Here is a 21980-nt window from a genome sequence, read left to right on the forward strand (position 1 = left end):
CATGAAACATATGGATCCAAATTAGCCCCTTACGAAGCAACGCATAAACCAGGGTTTAAGCTTCTGTCACTCTAGCAACCGATCATCTACTTATTACTTCCCAATGCCTTCCTCTAGGCCCAAATAATGGTGAAGTTTCATGTAGTCGACGTTCACATAACACCACTAGAGGAAAGACAACATACATCTTATCAAAATATCGAACGAATACCAAATTCACATGACTACTAATAGCAAGACTTCACCCATGTCCTCAGGAACAAATGTAACTACTCACAAAGCATATTCATGTTCATAATCAGAGGTGTAATAATATGCATTAAGGATCTGAACATATGATCTTCCACCAAGTAAACCAATAAGTATCAACTACAAGGAGTAATCAACACTACTAGCAACCCAGAGGTACCAATTTGTGGTTTTGGATACAAGATTGGATACAAGAGATGAACTAGGTTTGAGAGGAGATGGTGCTGGTGAAGATGTTGATGGAGATTGACCCTCTCCCGATGGGAGGATCTTTGGTGATGACGATGGTCATGATTCCCCCCTCCCAGAGGGAAGTGTCCCCGGCAGAACAGCTCTGCCGGAGCTCTTGATTGGTTCCGCCAAGGTTCCGCCTTGTGGCGGCGGAGTTTCGTCCCGTAAGCTTGCCCCTGATTTTTTCCAGGATAAAACCCTTCATATAGCAGAAGATGGACACCTAAGGGCCACTAGGGGGCCCAAGAGACAGGGGGCGCGCCCAGTAGGGGTGGGCGCGCCCCCACCCTCCTGGACAGGGTGTGGGCCCCCTGAGGTGTTTCTTCCGCTCAATAATTCTTATTAATTCCAAAAATAAGTTTCATGGAGTCTCATGCCTTTTGGAGTAGTGCAGAATAGGTTTCCAATGTTTGCTCCTTTTCCAGCCAGAATTCCAGCTGCTGGCATTCCCCCCTCTTCATGGTAAACCTTATAAAATAAGAGAGAATAGCCATAAGTATTGATATATAAAGTATAATAACAACCCATAATGCAATAAATATTGATATAAAAGCATGATGCAAAATGGACATATCAACTCCCCCAAGCTTAGACCTCGCTTGTCCTCAAGCAGAAGCCGAAATCGAAAAATATGTCCACATGTTTAGAGATAGAGGTGTCGATAAAAACTAAAATACGGACATGAGGGCATCATGATCATTCTTATAACAGCAACACAATTAGATTTTGTCATATGATTTCTTATGCTCAAGTAACAATCAATTCACAATGTCAAGTATGGTTCAGAAACTTCATTGAAAGCTAACAAACTATAATCTCAGTCATTGAAGAAATTGTAATTTATCGTAACATCACAAAGAGTCAAGAATAGAGCTTTTCAGCAAGTCCACATACTCAACTATCATATAGTCTTCTACAATTGCTAACACTCACACAATACTTGTGGTTATGGAGTTTCAGCCGGACACTGAGAAAGATAGGGGCTTATTGTGTTGCCTCCCAACGTATTCACCTTTAGGTGATGTCAACAATAACAGTCCATGCTAATGAACATCCAATTGGATATATACATCATGATCTTTCAAACACGAGGAGCTTGCCAAAGGATAAAATGAAATAGGGAGAGGTGAAGATCACCTTGACTCAAGCATAAAGTAAAAACATAAAGTAAAAAGATAGGCCCTTCGCAGAGGGAAGCAAAGGTTGTCATGCACTTTTAGGGTTGGATACACAAAATCTTAATGCGAAAGAACGTCACTTTATATTGCCACTTGTGTATGGACCTTTATTATGCAGTTCCTCGCTTTTATTGCTTCCATAACAAGATCGTATAAAGCTTATTTTCTCCGCACTAATAAGTCATGCATATTTAGAGAGCATTTTTTATTGCTTGCACCGATGACAACTTACTTGAAGGATCTTACTCAATCCATAGATAGATATGGTGGACTCTCATGGCAAAACTGGGTTTAAGGATATTTGGAAGCACAAGTAGTATCTCTACTTAGTGCTAGGAATTTGGCTAGCATGAGGGGGAAAGGCAAGCTCAACATGTTCGGAAGGTCAATGACAATATACTTTAACAGAGATGTGAGGAAACATAAACCATTACGTTGTCTTCCTTGTCCAACGTCGACACTTTTAGCATGTCATACTTAATGAGTGCTCACAATCATAAAAGATGTCCAAGATAGTGTATTTATATGTGAAACCTCTCTTTCCTTATTACTTCCTATTAATTGCAACGATGACCAAAACTATGTTTATCAATTCTCAACAACTTTTATGCCTCATACTTTCTATGCGTGAAGTTATTACTATCCATAAGATCAATATGAACTCTTTTATTCTTTTTATTTTTTCTATTTTTCTCAAGATCATAGCAAGAAAGCAAAGCCCTTGACTCAACACTAATCTTTATTATAGATAGCTCACGGACTCGATTACATAAAGAGATTACAAAGCAAAACTCGAAGCTACTTGATATCAAAACTTCAAACTACTAGATCAAGATACTACTAAAAGGGATCGAACTAAATAAAACAGTAAAGATAGGAGTGTGATGGTGGTACGATACCGGGGCACCTCCCCCAAGCTTAGCAGTTGCCAAGGGGAGTGCCCATACCCATGTGATTATGTCCTCGGATGTGATGGAGGTGGTGATGATGATGGTGGATAATCGCACATTGAGCGTAAAAGCTCCTCCAGCTTGCGGATAATGCCCTTGAGTCCGGTGATATGATCCTTCAACAAAATATTCTCCTGTGTGAGATACTTATTCTGTATGCGAGCTAACTCAATCATCTTGAAAGCTTCAATATCAGTTGGAGTAAAGAGGTTAGGTAAAGGTTGAGGAATGTCTTCTTCCTTCACCGCCTGAACTTGAACGTCAACGGCCTTCTTGATCCCTTCCTCCTTGTTGATCTCTTCCGGTTCTTCCCTTTTCAGCTCTATCTTCAATAGCCAAGCATCCTTGTCTTCATTGTTGAAGGAGGGTGACGCCATGGTGCTCTAGATCTGTAACAGAAAACAGCTCGAAACAAAAACAGAAGATATTTGCGTGATATGGTGATCAAAACTTTCGGGAGATTATATAATGAATTTTTACCGACCAAAATACGTAATGTGCAAGAAAACGGAGTCCGGAAGGCACACGTGGTGTCCACGAGACAGGGGGCGTGCCCAGTAAGGGTGGGCGCGCTCCCCACTCTCGTGGAGGCCTCGTGTCCTTCCCGGACTACTTCTTTCTTCCTAAAATTCTTAAATATTCCAAAACTGATAAAAATTGCCTTTAGAATTGTTTTGGAGTCGGTTTACTTACCGTACCACATACCTATTCCTTTTTGGAGTCTGGAACGTTCTGGAAAGTGTCCCTTATGTATTCCTCTGGGGTTACGGTTTCAATTATGTCAGTTTCAACATTGATAGGATTACCTGAGATATAATGTTTAATTCTTTGACCGTTCACCACCCTTGGACTTGTGCCTTCGAAGTTGTTGATTTTTATGGCACTGGAATGATAGACCTCTTCAATAACGTAAGGACCTTCCCATTTAGAGAGAAGATTTCCTGCAAAAAATCTTAAGCGAGAGTTGAATAATAACACGTAATCACCTACGTTAAACTCACGCTTTTGTATCCTTTTGTCATGCGAGCGTTTAACTTTTTATTTGAATAGCTTGGCATTCTCATAGGCTTGGGTTCTCCATTCATCAAGTGAACTAATATCAAACAACCTCTTCTCACCGGCAAGTTTAAAGTCATAGTTGAGCTCTTTAATAGCCGAATATGCTTTATGTTCAAGTTCTAGAGGTAAATGACAAGCTTTTCCATAAACCATCTTATACGGAGACATACCCATAGGATTTTTATATGCAGTTCTATAGGCCCATAATGCATCATCAAGTTTTTTGGACCAATTCTTTCTAGATCTATTAACAGTCTTTTGCAAAATTAATTTGAGCTCTCTATTGCTCAACTCTACTTGACCACTAGACTGTGGGTGATAAGGAGATGCAATTCTATGATTAACATCATACTTAGCAAGCATCTTACGGAAAGCACCATGAATAAAATGTGAACCACCATCAGTCATAAAATATCTAGGGACTCCAAACCTCAAAAAAAATAACTTCTTTAAGCATTTTAATAGAAGTGTTATGATCAACACTACTAGTTGGAATAGCTTCTACCCACTTAGTAACGTAATCAACAACGACTAACATATGTGTATATCCATTAGAGGCAGGAAAAGGTCCCATATAATCAAAGCCCCAAACATCAAACGGTTCAATAACAAGAGAATAGTTCATAGGCATTTCTTGACGTCTACTAATATTACCAATTCTTTGACATTCATCACAAGACAAGACAAACTTACGAGCATCTTTGAAGAGAGTAGGCCAATAAAAACCAGATTGCAATACCTTGTGTGCAGTTCTATCTCTAGCGTGGTGTCCTCCATATGATTCGGAGTGACACTTGCGTAGGATCTGTTCCTGTTCATGCTCAGGTACACAACGTCTAATAACACCATCTACTCCTTCTTTATAAAGGTGTGGGTCATCCCAGAAGTAATGTCTTAAATCATAAAAGAAATTTTTCTTTTGCTGGTATGTGAAACTAGGTGGTATAAATTTAGCAACAATGTAATTAGCATAATCATCATACCAAGGAGTAGTACGAGAAGCATTAATGACCGCTAATTGTTCATCAGGAAAGCTATCATGAATAGGCAGTGGGTCATCAAGAACATTCTCTAACCTAGACACGTTGTGTGCAACGGGGTTCTCAGCTCCCTTTCTATCAATAATATGCAAATCAAATTCTTGGAGCAAGAGAACCCATCTAATGAGTCTAGGCTTAGCATCTTTCTTTTCCATAAGATATTTAATAGCAGCATGATGAGTGTGAATAGTAACTTTGGAATCAACAATATAAGGTCTAAACTTATCACATGCAAACACAACTGCTAAGAATTCTTTTTCAGTAGTAGCATAATTTCTCTGGGCAGCATCAAGAGTCTTGCTAGCATACTGGATAACATTCAATTCCTTATCAACTCTTTGCCCTAGAACAACACCTACAACATAATCACTAGCATCACACATAATTTCAAAAGGTAAATTCCAATCAGGTGGCTAAACAATAGGTGCAGTGATCAAAGCTTTCTTAAGTATTTCAAATGCTTCTACACAATCATCATCAAAGACAAAAGGAATAACTTTTTGCAATAAATTAGTCAGAGGCCTAGAGATTTTAAAAAAGTCCTTAATGAACCTCCTATAAAAACCGGCATGACCAAGGAAACTTCTTATACCTTTTATGTCCTTGGGACATGACATCTTCTCAATAGCATCAACTTTAGCTTTATCAACTTCAAACCTATCTCAGAGATCTTGTGCCCCAAGACAATGCCTTCAATAACCATAAAGTGGCACTTTTCCCAGTTCAAGACGAGAATAGTGTCTTCGCATCTCTGCAAAACTCGATCAAGGTTGCTCAAGCAATCATCAAAAGAGGATCCATAAACGGATAAATCATCCATGAATACCTCACAAATCTTTTCACAAAAGTCAGAGAATATAGCCATCATACATCTTTGAAAGGTAGCAGGTGGATTACATAAACCAAAAGGCATACGTCTATAAGCAAAAGTACCAAAAGGGCAAGTAAAAGTAGTTTTTGATTGATCTTCCACTGACACAGGTATTTGAGAGAAACCCGAATAACCATCTAGAAAAGCAAAAATGTGTATGTTTGGATAGTCTTTCTAGCATTTGATCAATAAAAGGTAAAGGGTAATGATCTTTCTTAGTAGCTTTATTTAATTTACGAAAATCAATTACCATCCTATAACCTGTAATAATTCTTTGCGGAATCAATTCATCTTTATCATTAGGAACAACAGTAATACCTCCCTTTTTAGGGACACAATGGACAGGGCTTACCCATCACTATCAGCAACTGGATAAATTATACCTGCCTCAAGGAGTTTTAGTATCTCCTTCCTTACCACTTCTTTCATCTTAGGATTGAATCTTCGTTGAGGATCTCTGGCTGGTTTGGCATCTTTTTCCACTTTAATTTTGTGTTGGCATAGAGTAGGACTAATGCCCTTAAGATCATCCAGAGTATATCAATAGCAGCTCGATGCTTCTTTAGAGTTTTCAATAATCTTTCCTCTTCCTTCTCTGAAAGGTTAGCACTAATAATAACATGATATATATTCTTTTCATCAAGATAAGCATACTTAAGATTACCAGGTAATGGTTTTAGCTCAAACACGGGATCACCCTTGGGTGGAGGGGGATCCCCTAAAATTTCAAAGAGAAGGTTATGTTTCAGAATAGGTTCCTGTTTAAGGAACACTTCATCTATTTCCCTTCTTTCTTTCATAAACATGTCATTTTCATGGTCTAGCAAATATTGTTCTAACAGATCAGTAGGAGGCACGACAATAGAAGCAAGACCAATTATTTCATCTTTACTAGATAATTCTTTGTCATGGGGTTGTCTACGAAATTTAGCAAAATTAAACTAATGAGTCATATCATCCAAGCCAATCGTAACAACATCCTTTTCACAATCAATCTTAGCTTTAACAGTGTTCAAGAAGGGTCTACCAAATATAATGGGACAAAAGTCATCTTGTGGGGAGCCAAGAACAAGAAAATCAGCAGGGTATTTGACCTTCCCACACAAGACTTCAACATCTCTAACAATCCCAAAAGGCTTAATAGTATCTCTATTGGCAAGCTTAATTGTGACATCAATATCTTCTAACTCAACAGGTGCAATATCATGCATAATCTCTTGGTATAAGGAAATAGGTATTGCACTAGCACTAGCACCCATATCACATAAGCCATGATAACAATGATCTCCTATATTAACAGAAATAACAGGCATGCCTTCAACGGGTCTATGTATCTTAGCATCTGGTTTAACAATATTAGCAGTTTCACCAGAGAAGTAAATAACATGCCCATCTAAATCATCATCCAAGAGATCTTTAACCATAGCAATACTAGGTTCAACTTTGATTTGCTCAGGAGGTGTATAAGTTCTAGTATTACTCTTACGAACAACAGTTGAAGCTTTAGCATGATCCTTTATCCTTACAGGAAAAGGTGGTTTCTCAACATAACTAGTAGGACAATAGGATCACTATAAGTGATAGTCTTTTCTTCAAATGTAATAGGTGCAACTACTTTTACTTCAATGGGAGGATTATATTTAAACCACTTCTCCTTAGAGAGATCAACGTGAGTAGCAAAAGATTCACAGAAAGAAGCTACTATCTCAGAGTCAAGTCCATATTTAGCGCTAAATCCACGAAAAACATCGGTATCCATAAAAGATTTAACACAATCAAACTTAGGTGTCATACCTGACTCCTTACCATCGTCAGAACCCCAGTCTTCAGAGTTGCGTTTAATTCTTTCCAATAAGTCCCATTTGAATTCAATAGTATTCAGCATATAAGAACCAGCACAGGAAGTATCGAGCATGGTGCGATCATTGAGAGAAAGCCGAGCATAAAAAATTTGAATAATCATTTCTCTGGAGAGCTCATGATTGGGGCATGAATATAACATTGACTTAAGCCTCCCCCAAGCTTGAGCGATGCTTTCTCCTTCGCGAGGCCAGAAATTATATATGTAATTACGATCACGATGAACAAGATGCATAGGATAAAACTTCTGATGAAATTCCAACTTTAATCGTTTATAATTCGAAGATCTCGTATCATCACATAGCCTAAACCATGTCAATGCATCTCCCTTCAAAGATAAAGGGAAGACCTTCCTTTTGACAACATCATCGGGAATACCTGCAAGCTTAAATAATCCACAAACTTCATCCACAAAGATAAGGTGTAAATCGGGATGCAATGTTCCATCTCCTGCAAATGGATTATCTAGTAGTTTCTCTATCATACCCGAAGGAATTTCAAAGTGAACATTTTCAGTAGGTTCAGTAGGTTGAGGAGAAACTCTTTGCTCTACTGGTCGGGGCGAAGATGCCCCAAACAAGCCCCTCAAAGGATTAGTTTCCATAGTAACAAGTAACAGAAAATTTCAGCACATTATATAAATGTTTCCTTACCAAGTTCCATTCACCAAAAGCGCTACACTCCCCGGCAACGGCACCAGAAAAGAGTCTTGATGACCCACAAGTGTAGGGGATCTATTGTAGTCCTTTCAATAAGTAAGAGTGTCGAACCCAACAAGGAGCAGAAGGAAATGATTGTCAAGACCCCGACTCGATGTCACATCGATCTAGCCGGTAACACTTCATATCACTTTGCGGCCTCACACACGGTATTCCCACGGGTGTCGCCTTACCTTTGCCCGGGACCGTTTGCGCCTTTTGGCTCACGTATATGATAGTGTCGCTAGCATCCATATGATAAAGAGCCCGGGCTGACATGACTAGTCGTAAACCCAAAGTGGCACAGACTTACAGGGACAGACATCCATGACCCAGCTTCGAACGTGTCGGTCATCAGCAAGTGGGTCCGGGCTGTAGCACTGGGCTAGCAGGACTCCGGTAAACCGGGCTGTAGCGGGCTAACAGGACTCCGGTACTCAAAGCGTGACATTTCCCCGAAGGGACAGACACAGGAACGAAGAAGGACACATGCCGGCCAGCCTAAGTGTTCCAGAGCAGTAGCATGCTACCATGGCTCAGCGGTAACACTAGGAGACATTTCCCGGTAAGAGGGGCTACTAAAGATAAACAACTAGGTAGTCAGATCCCACACATACCAAGCATTTCAATCATACACACAATATGCTCGATATGTGCAAATACAACGAAGCATCACAACATGACTCTACGACACAAGTACTTTTATTTAAGGCTCAGCGAGCCATACATAACACACACACAAAGGTACGGGTCTCACGACCCAACATACAAGTCATACAGTCATACAAGCCAACAGCGGAAGTAACTTGTCTGAGTACAGACAACTAGTAAAAAAAAAAGAGGCTCGGAAGCCTAACTACACTATGTGGTCCATCACAAGCTCAGGGTCACCACCTGGGTCTTTAGCCTACTCGTTGATGTCAACGTCTACATAGAACCCATCAGAAGGGGTTGCAGCGTCTTCTGTAAAAATGTAGATTATAGCAACATGAGTACAAAGGTACTCAGCAAGACTTACATCAGATCCTACATACATGCATAGTATCAAGAAGGTTGGTGGAGTTATTGCAGCAAGCCAGCTTTGACTCCTGGCTAGACTATCCTACGATACTCCAATTTGAAATGTTTTGCACACACGAGTCCACTACTCACCACTTCAATACACTACCGAGGATCCACCTCCGTCTTCCTACGGAAGAGCCATCCTCGGCACTCACACTTATCTTGAGGCTTTTAACAGTTTCCATTTACTTGTCTATGAACTGTATAGGCAACCAAGTAGTCCTTTACCGCGGACGCGGCTATTCGAATAGATCATGTTAACCCTGCAGGGGTGTACTTCTTCATACACGCTCTCACCACTTATCGTCGTTTACACGACATGTACTCGGCAACCTTCAAGCGGAAGCCCAACGTGGGTGTCGGCCACGACCTACCTAATCACCTAAGCCTCCAGTCCAGGTTTATCACCTATTCAGGTTCCATCCGCAGGGAGTCCGGCCGAGGTTTCCCATACGGCCCCGAACGATGTGAACAGGGTTCCCGAGATACCTAACGGGTATTCGGTACACCGTGCCACGTACCTACCGCATCACAGCCCACCCCTACGGTCAGCGCTGTCCACGGCCTCCAGTAGGCTACAAACACCAGAAACTACTTGCAACTCCTGGACGGAGAACTAGGGTGAATAAGAAGTCGAGAGGGTCCATTGGTTTCGGGCCCAATGCATGGTAGTAGCTGATTCTTAAATCACACATACAGATCTCAGTGCTTAAGGTCGGCTTCAATGAAACAACCCACCATGTACTCCTACATGGCCTCTCATCGATACCTTTACCAAATCGTGTTCACCACACTACTCTCATTACTGACATAATCATTTCACTCTAGCCCATCACCTAGATGAACCAAACCTGACACAACTCTAAGCATAGCAGGCATAGCAAGGTAGGAACAACACATACATATGGCTCAATCAACTCCTACACATGCTAGTGGGTTTCATCTAGTTACTGTGGCAATGACAGGTCATGCAGAGGAAATGGGTTCAACTACCGTAGCACACAGCAGTTTGATTCGCGTTGTCTTAATGCAGTAAAAGAGAGCAGGAGCGAGAACATGGGATTGTATCGATATGATCAAATGGTTGGTTGCTTGCCTGATGGTTCGTTGCACGGATACGGTTCTTCGTTAGGGTAATCACGGTACTCCTCGGGAACAGATCCTGTCGCAAAGGACATCGATACACAAACATCACCAAACAATATGCAACAATATGATGCATGCATGAAACATGGCAATATGAGTGTGTTGGGCTAATGCAACTAAAACCAGAAGGGTTTGAACAAATTTGAATCAAAGATTCAAATTTCAATTTCAAATATGGCCTTTTAAAGTGCCTTTCCTTGTTCTGATTAAAACATCAACTTAACTTGTTTGATCATGCATGAAAATGGTACAGATGGATAGATTGGATTTTTCTGATCATTTTTCATATATTATTTGTCCAATTTGGAGTTACAGAATAAAAGTTATGAATTTTTGAAGTTTAATTAATATTCTGGAATTTCCTGATTTAATTTAAATCCAGAAATATCATTTACTGCGTCAGACTGACATCACAGTGACATCAGCAGGTCAACAGAGCTGGCTCGGGTCAAACCTGACGTGTGGGGTCTACACGTCAGTGTCACACGGGCTAATCCCGCGTTGACCCCGGGCTGGTTAGCTTTGACTAAGCCCTGGGGCCCACTTGTCAGCGTCAGTAGGTGGTGGATTAGTGGTTAATTAGCTGGGCCACGTCAGCTCGCCGGAGTTCTGGCCGGCGGCGACCAACAGTGCGGCGGCGATAGTGGTTTTGGTCGTTTCGGCCACCAAATGGAACGTGGCGACCACCGGAGTGAAGCTGAGGACGACCCGCGGCTCTTGGCGGAGTCAGTTGGGGTCGGGGTGGCCGGAGTCGACGGCGGCGAGCTCAGCTGCGGCCGCCGGGGTTCGGTCGTGCACGGGAGTGGTGCTGGAGCTCGAGGTCGAGCAAAGTGAGGCGCTAGGGATGCTCTACTGGGTTCTGTGAACGTGTTGGACTCGCCGGGGTGACCAAATGGTCACCGGAGCTGCGTCGACGGCGAGCTCGGCGACGGCGGAGGTTCGGCCGAGGTGGGGATGCAGCTACGGTGAGGGAACGAGGGGAAGAAGAGGGGGAAACGGTGGCGTAGCTCACCGCGGTTGCAGTGGGCGTCGAAGCGGGCTCGGGGACGCGCTGGAGACGGCGAATTTGTCGGCGACGGTGGTCGGAGTCCGAAGAGGGGAACGGCGACGTGGCGGCGATGCAGGGCTTCCGGGGACTCGTGGAGCAGTGGGGAGGAAGAGGGAGTCGAGGCGGAGCTTCTGAGCTACTCGGGGGAGCGAGGGGTGGCCGGAGTCAGTGGCTACGGCGAACGGCGGCGACGGTGGTGTTCGGCCGAGAGCGAGAGAGAGCGAGGGAGAAACGGGGGAGAGTGAGAGGGAGCAGGGGGAATCGGGACGGGCTGCGGGCGTCGTCCACGCGGCCAGGGGGGCGTCGGCAAGCAGGAGGTGGCCGCGCGGCCGCGCGCGCGCGAGCACGCAACAGCTTCGGGGCGTGGGGAGGAAGACGACGGGGAGCTACAGTGCTGGGCTGGCTAGCTGGGCCGGCCAGCTGGCTGGGCCGCACAGGTAAGTTTCTCCTCTCTTTTCTGTTTTCTGTTTTATTTAATAATTCTGCAACTTTGTTGAATTAAATAAAATACCTAGGCAACTCCAAAAATCACCAAACTACTCCTGGTCCATAGTTGGAATATTTCCAACATGAAACATTTTAGTTTGGAGATATTTGAGCATTAAAATATTTTATATTATTTTAAATGCCCAAATTCAAATAGTTATGATTTAACTCAAGAACCCTAGGATGGCCTAGAAAAGTGTGCACCATTTTTGGCAGAGGTTCTGAACCAAGGCAAAAATGATGGGCATTTTAGAAGGGCATTTCAGGTTCATTGAAAATTATTTTAGTAAACCCTAGTTGGTTATCAGAGGGGACTGGGGGTTCTGTCATCCCCATTTCAAGTTTCTGATGCAAAAGTAAACATGATGCAACACTCTAATGCATGACTAGCTAGGGTGTGACAACTCACCCCCACTCAAAAGAATCTCGTCCCGAGATTTGGGTTCCTCCGAGAAGAAGGCGGGATATTCGAGTCGAAGACGATCCTCCCTTTCCCAAGTTGCTTCATCTTCAGAATGGTGCGACCATTGAACCTTGAGAAACTTGATATTATGACGTCGCGTGGTACGTTCGGTTTGATCGAGGATACGAATGGGGTACTCTCGATATGTAAGATTATCTTGGAGATCAAGCGTTTGGTGGTCCACTTCACGGATAGGATCCGAGAAGCAACGCCTGAGTTGAGAAACGTGGAAGACATCGTGAACTCTGGAGAGGTGCGGAGGTAGTTCCAATTGGTAGGCAACTTCTCCTCGTTTGGCAAGAATGCGAAAAGGTCCAATGTAACGAGGAGCCAATTTGCCTTTGATACCGAAGCGATGGGTTCCCTTCAGAGGGGTGACCCGAAGATAAGCCTTCTCGTCAACCTCGAAAGTCATAGCCTTATGTTTTCGGTCATATTGACTCTTTTGACGAGATTGGGCGGTTCTCAACTTTTCACGAACGATACGAACTTGTTCTTCTGCTTCCTGAATCATATCCGGGCCAAAGAATTGTCTTTCCCCGGTCTCTGACCAGTTAAGGGGTGTTCGACATCGTCGTCCATAGAGGACTTCAAAAGGGGCTTTACCCAAGCTAGATTGATAGCTGTTGTTGTAAGCGAATTCGGCAAATGGAAGGCACTTCTCCCAGTCCATTCCGAAAGATATAACAGAGGCTCGAAGCATGTCTTCTAGAATTTGGTTGACGCGTTCCACTTGACCACTTGACTGAGGGTGGAAAGCGGTGCTAAAGGAGAGACGAGTTCCCATAGCATTTTGGAAACTTTCCCAAAATCGAGAGGTGAAAAGACTTCCTCGATCCGAATTGATTTCCAAAGGAACACCATGGAGGGACACTATTCGGGAGATGTATAAGTCTGCCAGCTGACTAGCGGTTATACTCTCACGAACGGGTAGGAAATGAGCTACTTTGGAAAGACGATCGACCACGACGAAGATAGCATTATTCCCTCTCTTGGTCCTGGGAAAACCGGTAATGAAATCCATACCAATTTTATCCCATTTCCATTCAGGAATAGCTAAGGGTTGAAGGGTGCCAGCAGGCCGTTGATGCTCTGCTTTTACACGACGACAGACGTCGCAATTGGCAATATACTGAGCAATTTCTCTCTTCATCCTAGTCCACCAGAACCTCTGGCGTAGGTCCTGATACATTTTAGTACTACCGGGATGAATGGTGAGAGGAGATTCATGGGCTTCCTTAAGGATTATTCGCCTTAGGTTGCGCACTTTGGGAACTACTAATCGATTCCCGAAGTACACGACTCCTTGATCATTAACGGAGAAACAATTCGCAATTCCTTTCTGAATATTCCTCTTGATGCGGGAGATTCCCGGATCTACCTTCTGTGCTTTGATGATTTGATCCGTAAGGGTAGGTTTTGCCACCAAGGTGGAGAGAAAACCTTGAGGTACAATGTGAAGGTTAAGCTTCCGAAATTCCTCATGGAGAAGCGGTTGACTTTGTTGTAACATCAGGTTGTTACAATAAGATTTACGACTTAGCGCATCAGCCATGACGTTGGCTTTCCCTGGGGTATAGGTTATCCCTAAGTCGAAGTCTGTGATCAATTCAACCCAACGTCTTTGCCTGAGATTCAAATCCGGTTGGGTGAAAATGTACTTCAGGCTTTGGTGATCAGTGAATATTTCGCAACGATTACCGAGGAGGTAATGTCGCCAGGTCTTAAGGGCATAGACTACGGCTGCCAGTTCTAGATCATGAGTAGGATAATTCTCCTCATGTGGGTGCAATTGCCGTGAAGCGTAAGCAATTACGTGTCGATCTTGCATAAGGATGCAACCTAGTCCTTGTCGCGAGGCGTCGCAGTAGATAACAAAGTCTTTGGAGAAGTCTGGTGGTACCAGCACGGGAGCAGAAGTCAGGCGTCTTTTCAGTTCCTGAAAGCTGTGCTCACATTGTGGAGTCCATTCGAACTTTTTATCTTTCTTGAGGAGTTCGGTTAGAGGTTTAGCAACTTTGGAGAAGTTCTCGACAAAGCGACGGCAATAGCTCGCTAAGCCTAGAAAACTCCGAACTTGCTTGACCGATTCGGGTGGAGTCCAGTCAAGGACAGCTTGAACTCGCTCAGGGTTAACAGCAATACCTTTACCAGATATTACATGACCCAGATAGGTCACTTCTGGCAACCAGAATTCACATTTAGAAAATTTGGCATAAAGGCGATGCTCTCGAAGTTTCTGCAACACTAGCCTTAGATGTTCGGCATGTTCTTCCTCGTTCTTGGAGTATATGAGTATATCATCGAGATAAACTACGACGAATTTATCCAAATACTCCATGAAGATTGAGTTCATTAACCGAGAAAAAGTGGCTGGAGCGTTGGTTAAACCGAAGGACATGACGGTGTACTCGTATTGGCCGTAACGAGTAACAAAGGCCATTTTAGGAATGTCCCCGTTTCTGATTTTGATTTGATGGTAGCCCAACCTCAAATCCATCTTGGAGAAGACTGAGGATCCAGCGAGCTGATCATACAGATCATTGATCCTGGGAAGTGGATATTTGTTCTTGATTGTGACCAAATTGACAGGTCGGTAATCTACAACCATTCGGTCCGTACCATCCTTTTTCTTAACGAATAGGACGGGGCAAGCCCACGGAGATGAACTAGGGCGGATGAAACCCTTTTTCAAGGATTCATCGAGTTGCTTCTTAAGCTCGGCTAGTTCTAGGGGTGCCATCTTATAAGGCCTTCTAGCAATCGGAACGGTTCCTGGAATGAGGTCTATTACGAACTCAACATCCCTGTCAGGTGGAACCCCTGGCAATTCCTCTGGAAAGACATCCGGAAAATCACGAACTACCGGAACGTCCTCAAGGTCTGGCAAAGGGCTGGCGTTAAGAGAATATAATTGTCGCTTGGCTATTCGAGTCAAAACATTGACTATCTTCCCCGAAGGATGGGTGAGTTGAACGGTCCTAGAGAAGCAATCAATTTTCGCTTGATGAGCTGACATCCAGTCCATACCCAAAATGATATTAATATCTGAAGATTTAAGGGCTATCAAAGATGCAAGAAAAACAAGTCTGTCGACTTGGATTTCATTTCCATGGCTTACTCTAGAAGTTTGCCATTTGGATCCCGGAGTTTGAATTACCATGGAGGATGGCAAGTCACAGAATGCAACGTTATGCAAACGAGCATAATTTTCAGATATAAAAGAATGAGAGGCTCCTGTATCGAAAAGAACAGATGCCGGGTGGCAATTAACAAGAAGCGTACCGAGAACGACGTTGGGATCTTCTTGAGCTTCTTCGGCAGAGATACAGTTGACATGGCCACGTGAAGCGGTGACCGGTTTGGCAAGGAACACCTTCCCTGTCGGCTTGCCACGGCCAACAGCTTTAGCAGATTGATTGGGGTTGGTCTGGGGACACTCACGCATATAATGACCAGATTCCCCACACTTGAAACAAGTCACGGAACTGGTACGTGGAGGAGCATTATTGGATGGACCCCCATAGGGCTTGGCTGGTGCAGACTGTTGGACAGGGCGAGGCGCCTGAAAAGATGGCCTCGGTGTGAACCTGGGTGGCAGGGCGGTATTGGGTACCCACACGCGGCGCTTCTGAGGACCAGCACCGGATGAGGAACCCATATCACGTCCATGCTTGCGTGTTGCGTCATAGTCAGTCTGACCAGTTTCAGCACTGATGGCTTTGTTGACAAGTTTCGAAAAAGATGTACACTCATGCAGACGGAGGTCGCGACGAAGCTTAGGACTAAGGCCCTTACGGAACCTTGCTTGCTTCTTGGCGTCAGTAGAAACTTCCTCGGTTGCATATCGTGCAAGGTTACCAAACTCCCTGCTATAGACATCCACAGAAAGTCGGCCTTGGGTGAAATTGCAAAATTCTTCACGCTTACGGTCCATGAGACCCTCCGGAATGTGGTGTTCACGGAAAGCCTCACTGAATTCAGCCCAAGTTGTGACATGGCCCGCTGGGCGCATGGCTCCATAATTCTCCCACCATAGACTGGCGGGGCCTTCAAGGTGATATGCAGCAAAGGTGACTTTGTCAGCCTCCGCTACCAGCGCGGAACGCAGTTTATGAGAGATACTGCGAAGCCAGTCATCAGCGTCGAGAGGCTCGATGGAGTGGTGGAACGTGGGTGGATGCAATTTGATAAAATCACTGAGTGACACCACGTTAGCCCTCTGATGGTGTGCTGTGTTCTGTTCAATACGCTCCAACAAACGGTTTGTCTCCCGCTTGTTTCTCTCAGCTTCCATCATCACCTCGGCTAGTGAAGGAGGATGAGGCAGATGTTCATTTCTGGCTTCACTGCCTTCGGCCTGCTCTTGGGAAGCAGGGTTGGCGCGCGTGTTGACCATCCTAGGTAAACAAGGCAATGATTTAGTCAGAATGATAAAATTCCGACATAGGATACATAATGCAAGGAATAACTTGGAATGCAAGATGATCATCCGTATGACATGGTAGATACAGAAACTGCTTCTTTATTCCATCGTCATACACACCATACAAGGTTTAGTACAAGACCAAACAAAGTACTATTACGGTGAAAAAAGGATTACATCTCATCGGAGGCATTCCAAGCTCCTATACATTATTTTTCTACATCTCCAGAAGAGTACAGACTAGGTCATATCCCACGAGACACGCAGGACAATAGACGACACAGCTAGTGCGAACTAGTGATACTACTACTAACTCAGACCGATCCGTAGTAGTCCTCGTAGAAGTCACCTCCATAGCCCGGAAGTTCAACATGATCATCCGGAAACAGACGGTCTCGCGGAGCTTGTGGACCATAGGGGCTAGGATGAGGTCTTGGACCAGCAAACGGTGGCCTGCGGGGACCGCGAGGTGGGGTGATGCCTCCTACATCACGCCAAACCATCACGTCCGGCAGAGCAGATCTCACAGGATAGAGATCGCGCATATCTGAATATCCAGCTTGCACCGCCGGTGCGAACCGAGTCAAAGTGGCCCAGTGGTCAGCACGGGTATTGAAGAGCTCTAACCTTAAGGCCCGATTTTCACGGTCCTTATCCTCGAGCATCTCAGCAGTGGTGCGAGTCCGTGAATCCTCCTGAGTGGAGTCAGCATAGATAGCCTGGAGATATCCTTGTGCTCCCGGAAGTGATCCTGGCATATACCGGAAATCAGAGTCCCGAAATAACCCAGATCTGACTCGCATAATGGTCATCATAGAGTAGGCGGCATCCTGCACAGCCATCTCGATAGAAACCCCGAGTCCATAGGAGCAGTGAAGAGGCTCAGTGGATCCAGGATAAGATGGAAATATCCTGACAGTGCAGAGATACTGGCTTTGATTAAAGTCTCGGAATTGTTCTTCGACCGTGTACTCAGGATACCAGCGGTATCCAGCCTCAGTCATTACCCTGACCAACTTAGCAGTATGGCCGGGTACATCTAGGCACCGAGTCAGGCGAACCACTTGATTAAGGTCGCGAGTGGCCATCTGAAAGCACAATTATAATGCAAAGGCATTAGAATTTCTAGCAAAATTTCGGCAGCATAACAGCTGTAAATGCTCAAAAAGGATATTGAGACATTTGACAAAGGATTTCGTACACACTCAACATCATCACATCAAGTCTTGAAACCATTCTTACAACATAATGTGGTAGTAGAACTGAACTAGGCTTGTAACCATCAAACTTATAAGGTACTACTGATTAGTAACTCGTGATCCTGATAGAGAGAGCAGATCCTAATTCCTTAACCCCCGATGGAAGAATGGACTGACTCAGATCAGAAAGTCATAAGATATAAGGAGTAAAAAGAGCCTTACGTTCCAACCCACAAACAATTCCCCTACATATAACTAAAGAATTTCTAGACTCAACATCGACCAGTTTGGCTTGAAGAACCTACAGGCAGTCCGGCTCTGATGCCAACGCTGTCAGGACCCCGACTCGATGTCACATCGATCTAGCCGGTAACACTTCATATCACTTTGCGGCCTCACGCACGGTATTCCCACGGGTGTCGCCTTACCTTTGCCCGGGACCATTTGCGCCTTTTGGCTCACGTATATGATAGTGTCGCTAGCATCCATATGATAAAGAGCCCGGGCTGACATGACTAGTCGTAAACCCAAAGTGGCACAGACTTACAGGGATAGGCATCCATGACCCAGCTTCGAACGTGTCGGTCATCAGCAAGTGGGTCCGGGCTGTAGCACTGGGCTAGCAGGACTCCGGTAAACCGGGCTGTAGCGGGCTAACAGGACTCCGGTACTCAAAGCGTGACATTTCCCCGAAGGGACAGACACAGGAACGAAGAAGGACACATGCCGGCCAGCCTAAGTGTTCCAGAGCAGTAGCATGCTACCATGGCTCAGCGGTAACACTAGGAGACATTTCCCGGTAAGAGGGGCTACTAAAGATAAACAACTAGGTAGTCAGATCCCACACATACCAAGCATTTCAATCATACACACAATATGCTCGATATGTGCAAATACAACGAAGCATCACAACATGACTCTACGACACAAGTACTTTTATTTAAGGCTCAGCGAGCCATACATAACACACACACAAAGGTACGGGTCTCACGACCCAACATACAAGTCATACAGTCATACAAGCCAACAGCGGAAGTAACTTGTCTGAGTACAGACAACTAGTAAAATAAAAGAGGCTCGGAAGCCTAACTACACTATGTGGTCCATCACAAGCTCAGGGTCACCACCTGGGTCTTTAGCCTACTCGTTGATGTCAACGTCTACATAGAACCCATCAGAAGGGGTTGCAGCGTCTTCTGTAAAAATGTAGATTATAGCAACATGAGTACAAAGGTACTCAGCAAGACTTACATCAGATCCTACATACATGCATAGTATCAAGAAGGTTGGTGGAGTTATTGCAGCAAGCCAGCTTTGACTCCTGGCTAGACTATCCTACGATACTCCAATTTGAAATGTTTTGCGCACACGAGTCCACTACTCACCACTTCAATACACTACCGAGGATCCACCTCCGTCTTCCTACGGAAGAGCCATCCTCGGCACTCACACTTATCTTGAGGCTTTTAACAGTTTCCATTTACTTGTCTATGAACTGTATAGGCAACCAAGTAGTCCTTTACCGCGGACGCGGCTATTCGAATAGATCATGTTAACCCTGCAGGGGTGTACTTCTTCATACACGCTCTCACCACTTATTGTCGTTTACATGACATGTACTCGGCAACCTTCAAGCGGAAGCCCAACGTGGGTGTCGGCCACGACCTACCTAATCACCTAAGCCTCCAGTCCAGGTTTATCGCCTATTCAGGTTCCATCCGCAGGGAGTCCGGCCGAGGTTTCCCATACGGCCCCGAACGATGTGAACAGGGTTCCCGAGATACCTAACGGGTATTCGGTACACCGTGCCACGTACCTACCGCATCACAGCCCACCCCTACGGTCAGCGCTGTCCACGGCCTCCAGTAGGCTACAAACACCAGAAACTACTTGCAACTCCTGGACGGAGAACTAGGGTGAATAAGAAGTCGAGAGGGTCCATTGGTTTCGGGCCCAATGCATGGTAGTAGCTGATTCTTAAATCACACATACAGATCTCAGTGCTTAAGGTCGGCTTCAATGAAACAACCCACCATGTACTCCTACATGGCCTCTCATCGATACCTTTACAAAATCGTGTTCACCACACTACTCTCATTACTGACATAATCATTTCACTCTAGCCCATCACCCAGATGAACCAGACCTGACACAACTCTAAGCATAGCAGGCATAGCAAGGTAGGAACAACACATACATATGGCTCAATCAACTCCTACACATGCTAGTGGGTTTCATCTAGTTACTGTGGCAATGACAGGTCATGCAGAGGAAATGGGTTCAACTACCGTAGCACACAGCAGTTTGAATCGCGTTGTCTTAATGCAGTAAAAGAGAGCAGGAGCGAGAACATGGGATTGTATTGATATGATCAAATGGTTGGTTGCTTGCCTGATGGTTCGTTGCACGGATACGGTTCTTCGTTAGGGTAATCACGGTACTCCTCGGGAACAGATCCTGTCGCAAAGGACATCGATACACAAACATCACCAAACAATATGCAACAATATGATGCATGCATGAAACATGGCAATATGAGTGTGTTGGGCTAATGCAACTAAAACCAGAAGGGTTTGAACAAATTTGAATCAAAGATTCAAATTTCAATTTCAAATATGGCCTTTTAAAGTGCCTTTCCTTGTTCTGATTAAAACATCAACTTAACTTGTTTGATCATGCATGAAAATGGTACAGATGGATAGATTGGATTTTTCTGATCATTTTTCATATATTATTTGTCCAATTTGGAGTTACAGAATAAAAGTTATGAATTTTTGAAGTTTAATTAATATTCTGGAATTTCCTGATTTAATTTAAATCCAGAAATATCATTTACTGCGTCAGACTGACATCACAGTGACATCAGCAGGTCAACAGAGCTGGCTCGGGTCAAACCTGACGTGTGGGGTCTACACGTCAGTGTCACACGGGCTAATCCCGCGTTGACCCCGGGCTGGTTAGCTTTGACTAAGCCCTGGGGCCCACTTGTCAGCGTCAGTAGGTGGTGGATTAGTGGTTAATTAGCTGGGCCACGTCAGCTCGCCGGAGTTCTGGCCGGCGGCGACCAACAGTGCGGCGGCGATAGTGGTTTTGGTCGTTTCGGCCACCAAATGGAACGTGGCGACCACCGGAGTGAAGCTGAGGACGACCCGCGGCTCTTGGCGGAGTCAGTTGGGGTCGGGGTGGCCGGAGTCGACGGCGGCGAGCTCAGCTGCGGCCGCCGGGGTTCGGTCGTGCACGGGAGTGGTGCTGGAGCTCGAGGTCGAGCAAAGTGAGGCGCTAGGGATGCTCTACTGGGTTCTGTGAACGTGTTGGACTCGCCGGGGTGACCAAATGGTCACCGGAGCTGCGTCGACGGCGAGCTCGGCGACGGCGGAGGTTCGGCCGAGGTGGGGATGCAGCTACGGTGAGGGAACGAGGGGAAGAAGAGGGGGAAACGGTGGCGTAGCTCACCGCGGTTGCAGTGGGCGTCGAAGCGGGCTCGGGGACGCGCTGGAGACGGCGAATTTGTCGGCGACGGTGGTCGGAGTCCGAAGAGGGGAACGGCGACGTGGCGGCGATGCAGGGCTTCCGGGGACTCGTGGAGCGGTGGGGAGGAAGAGGGAGTCGAGGCGGAGCTTCTGAGCTACTCGGGGGAGCGAGGGGTGGCCGGAGTCAGTGGCTACGGCGAACGGCGGCGACGGTGGTGTTCGGCCGAGAGCGAGAGAGAGCGAGGGAGAAACGGGGGAGAGTGAGAGGGAGCAGGGGGAATCGGGACGGGCTGCGGGCGTCGTCCACGCGGCCAGGGGGGCGTCGGCAAGCAGGAGGTGGCCGCGCGGCCGCGCGCGCGCGAGCACGCAGCAGCTTCGGGGCGTGGGGAGGAAGACGACGGGGAGCTACAGTGCTGGGCTGGCTAGCTGGGCCGGCCAGCTGGCTGGGCCGCACAGGTAAGTTTCTCCTCTCTTTTCTGTTTTCTGTTTTATTTAATAATTCTGCAACTTTGTTGAATTAAATAAAATACCTAGGCAACTCCAA

This window comes from Triticum aestivum, chromosome 7B, assembly GCF_018294505.1.
Source record: "Triticum aestivum cultivar Chinese Spring chromosome 7B, IWGSC CS RefSeq v2.1, whole genome shotgun sequence".
Lineage (NCBI taxonomy): Eukaryota > Viridiplantae > Streptophyta > Magnoliopsida > Poales > Poaceae > Triticum > Triticum aestivum.